Genomic DNA, 4,790 nt, shown 5'->3' on the forward strand with positions numbered 1-4,790 from the left:
GTCTTTTTGAAGGACAGTTGAAGTTGTCAGTCTGGTCATGCATTTTACCTGTTCCAACCTGTTCCTTCACCTTACAGTCTCTCAGTCTTTATCTCTGGCTCTCTCGGTGGAACTATCTGATACCTGAATTCACTTACAAGACTCTTCGTGTGTGACTAGTGGCCGCCGGCCTGTGCCCTGCTGATTAGTGTGACTACAGTAACCTCTCAGAGAAAAATCCCATAGACTTCCACTGAAGAAGTTCAGCCGCGTCTAGACACTAGAGTATCCTAGAGACTTGAGGTTGGGCTCTTTTGCCTCTTTTGGTTCAATACCAACCCAGAACACCTTAGCAATTGCATAGCAACATGAAACAAAATGCAGAACAACTTAGCAACCACATATCTTTTCTCACGAGAGACCTGGCCAAAATGATAGCATATAACATAATAATAATAATAGAATAATAAAAGCACAGCAAAAGTCTAATATAAAATATGCTAATATATACTGTACATACACACACACACAGAGAAGGACTGTTTCTACACTGCTGGGTGAGAAATGAAAAAAAATGTATATATATATTATTCTTTCTTTCGTTCTATATAATCTTTCTTCTTTCAGAACATTTTAACCACACAGAAGACAGAAAATCACATGGGTTTCAGGCAACATGATGGTGAGTAAATGATGACAGAATTTTATTGGGTTAAATATTCTCTTTAATAAAAATGTAATAATGCATGACTAAAGTTGACTTTGAACTGTATTATTCCTTGAGAAAATGCTTTTCTTTTTTTTCTCACAGTAAATTCTTTAGAATTCTCACCCTAAATACTTTAACACTTCCACTGAATTGCAGAAATGATACAAAAATCCATGCAGGTTTTATTCTGTGGGGCTGTGTTTCAGACGAGAAGCTGTGCCGTATGTGAGAGACACCCAGCAGAGAACAGAAGAACAGCCGGAGCACCTCTTAAAAAGTCACACTTTCATGTTCTATTTGAGAGACCTTGAAAGGACATTCCTGACAAACATTTGCTATTTTAATATTGCTGTAGGGTTAGATAAGTTGTGGGCAAGTTTTCAGATAAGAGAAGAAAATGTATTACATTAACACTTGCCAGTCTTAATTACATTTTACACTGTGTTACACAGTGTGTTGTTTTACTTGTGTCAGCATTATTTGGCCCTGAAGGGTTCTTTGCTGTCTTGTTATTCCTCTTTTTGCTTAGATTATAGTACTTTTTTTAGACAATGTACATTAGTGCAGTGCAACTGGTGGGGCCGCCCGGGGCCCAGCTCCAGCTTGGGATGGCCCTGCATTAGTGACATTATGTGAACTTCTTTGTACAGATGGTAAGATGTTCTAGTTTCCATTGAAGCACAGTCAAGCATAAGACATACCAAACACTAAATCACTTTTCACTCACATTTTTATGGTGATCATTTGTACCATAAAATGATGTTTTAATTAGAAAAATGCAAGTTTGAAGTATTCTCGCTTGTAGTCTCAGATTTGACCTGAACTCATGTGACAGCTTTGACCTGGTTGTGTTAAAAAAAAAAGCTCTCACTAAATAACCTGGTTTGAGGATCTTCCATGCCCTGTGTCTTTGGGATGACCTGCTGTTTTTGGTCCTATCAGAGTTCTTACATCTCTTTGGTTTCTCTCTGGCAGCAGAGGACAGAGTAGATCAAGATACCTTTGATGTGTTGCCCACGATACAGGGATATGTTTTAATTAGAAAAATGCAAGTTTGAAGTATTCTCGCTTGTAGTCTCAGATTTGACCTGAACTCATGTGACAGCTTTGACCTGGTTGTGTTAAAAAAAAAGCTCTCACTAAATAACCTGGTTTGAGGATCTTCCATGCCCTGTGTCTTTGGGATGACCTGCTGTTTTTGGTCCTATCAGAGTTCTTACATCTCTTTGGTTTCTCTCTGGCAGCAGAGGACAGAGTAGATCAAGATACCTTTGATGTGTTGCCCACGATACAGGGATGTGGAATATGATTTCTGAAAAATGTAACATCTAGATTAAAAAGTAACATCTGGTTGAAATTCACAGCAAGGAGTGGTTATGAACTGAATTGTTTTGAAGTGAAGTAAATACATTGTTCATGGAATTATTATTTTCTTAAAACGAAGCTTTCTTTGACACTTTGATACATCTGTGTGGTTGTGTGTATTAGGGATGAGAATCGAAAAGAATTGAACAGTTTAAGGTTTCCATTCCTCTTAATAATTCGGATTCCTTAAAGGTTTCATTAATGATTTTTTTAAGTAATCATAAGAATTAAATATTTTGAATTTCAGTCCCATTACCAACTTATGAGATCATTTCAATAACAAATACATTTAAAACAATTAAAAATGATTGTTTAAGCTTTTTAGAGTACGCAACTAACGCAATAATGACATCAGCACTACACAGCAATATTAAAACAAAATGTAAAATATTTCATTGCTTTATTTGTATAAATTAATGCACTGATTTAAGTCTCATAGCAGTTACACCAGATACACCAAAAAGTGACAGATCGTTTGAAAGTTAGGTTACATTAGCTGCGCTTTATATTTTTGATTCCCTAAAGAAGTGGTTCATAGTCATTGGGGGGGGGTGGGATCTGAAAAGGTCCTTGAGTCGGGATTCGAACACGGGACCCCCATAGCTATTTTTTTATTTTTTATGATTATTTGCGAATCGCGTTTGCTCTTCCACAGAAGAGAGGGGCGGGTGTGAGTAGAGCTCATTAGCATGTAAAGAGAAATGCACCGAAACCAGTCGCTGTGAACAGAGCTGTTTTTGACCAGGTAAAAAGGGTATTGTTTTACACGACCACTGAGACCATTTCAAGAATACCCTAAAGAATCATACCAACTTGTGGAAAATGGGCATCCGATGGCCCCTTTGAAGCACAGCCACCACAAAATCAGACTAACTTTAAATCAGGGGTTCTCAAACCTGTCCATGAAGTACCCCCAGCACTGCATGATTTGCATGTCTCTCTATATCTGACACACCCACTTCAGGTCTTGCAGTCTCCACTAATGAGCTGATGAGTTGAATCAGGTGTGATAGATGAGGGAGACATACAAAATGTGCAGGGCTGGGGGTACGCCAGGACAGGTTTGAGAACCACTGCTTTAAATCATTCTGAGGTTAAATACATATTTAAAATCATAACAAGAAATATTTTAATAGCTGTGATACTGTTTTTGAAATCAAATCTTTGCATAGCTATGACAGGAAACACTGGAATCTAACAATGCCTTAGAAAAACAGTTAATCTTAAAAAAAATAAATCATATACATAAACCCTATCGGATAATTATGTTATACTACTGAAACATTTGGTGTTTCATATTTTAGAGCACTCACTGCAATTTATGAAAGAACTCAATTAAATCTGTATGTGGGAGTGTGTGTGAAAAAATCAGATGTAACCCCATTTGTAATCCTTAACATTTTCATTAGTAACTCTAATTTAATTACACGTTTTTTCTCAGTAACTGTAACTGATTACAGTTAGTTTTATTTTGTAATTAAATTACATAATTCAGTTACAAGTAACTAGTTACTCCCCAACACTGAATATTATACAGTAGGTAACGGCATCTGTGTTTTTATTAATAAAAGAGTTCTTGAAGTTTGAAGTGAAACAGTCAGAATGTTCCTGTATTTTCCACCAGATGTCACTAAACATACATTATTATGACAAAAATCTCTTTTGACACAGAATGTATAGTATTTTAGAATTAGACACGTTTATAAAAGTGTGTGTGTGCTTATCAGACGGAAAAGTCTGAAATCTTAAAAATAATTAAATAGAAATAATACAATAGCCTTTAAAGACTTGAAAGTGAATTATTAACGTACTTTAAGTCTGCTATTTAAGTCTGTTTACTTTCATTCCGTAACGTTACAAAAACGCTCGAGTTTTACGTTCGCACTCTAGAGGGGTTCCAGCAGGGGCGTAGCCATCATTTCAAAAGTGGGGGGGACGGAATGTCTAGTGTTATACCTGTTTTTTCCCTCGTCTAATTGACAGGTTTTATTTTTAATCGTACCTTTTTTGCTTTATATGCTTTATGCTTATATTATTATATATGATTATAAAACAGAAGAAAGAGAGAAAGAAACAAAGAGAAAGAAAAAGAGAAAGAAAGAGAAAGAGAGAAATACAACAGCATGTCACTGGGACAGCACCCTTAAAAGGACATCTTTGTACATTATTTACCCCAAAAAGTTTCATAGTTGTACATTAAGGTACATATTGGTACTCTAAGGTACTAATGTGCACCTTTTCGAGTATAAAGTACAAAGATGTCCTTATAAGGGTACTGAGAGTATATTGTTTACATATTTCAAATTGTATTTTGTGTATATACTTGCACATTCACATACTACTTTATTCTGTTCTATTCTACAGTCCATGCACCTGACACACAATAGTCTTAGGATCTGGCTGGTGGGGTTTTAATACAGTTACAGAAGACCTGCCTACTTCTACAGCACCCAACCCTATGCCAGATGCCCCCTGTTCTGTCTACCAACCAATAATTTAAAAAACACATATTAACTATTAACTATGACTTTCGCCTCAAACTCTTAATTTACTGCTTATTAATAGCTTTTAAGGTAGTCGTTGTAGTTGTTAAGTTTAGGTATTAGGTAGGATTATGGGATGCAGAATATGGTCATGAAGAATAAGGAATTAATATGTGCTTTCTAAGTAGCCTACTAATAAACAGCCAGTATGCAAGCTAATAAGTGAATGGTTCGTGTAACACCTAACTATAAAG

Source organism: Sinocyclocheilus grahami, unplaced genomic scaffold (assembly GCF_001515645.1).
Source record: "Sinocyclocheilus grahami isolate Dianchi unplaced genomic scaffold, SAMN03320097.WGS_v1.1 scaffold13.1, whole genome shotgun sequence".
Taxonomy (NCBI): domain Eukaryota; kingdom Metazoa; phylum Chordata; class Actinopteri; order Cypriniformes; family Cyprinidae; genus Sinocyclocheilus; species Sinocyclocheilus grahami.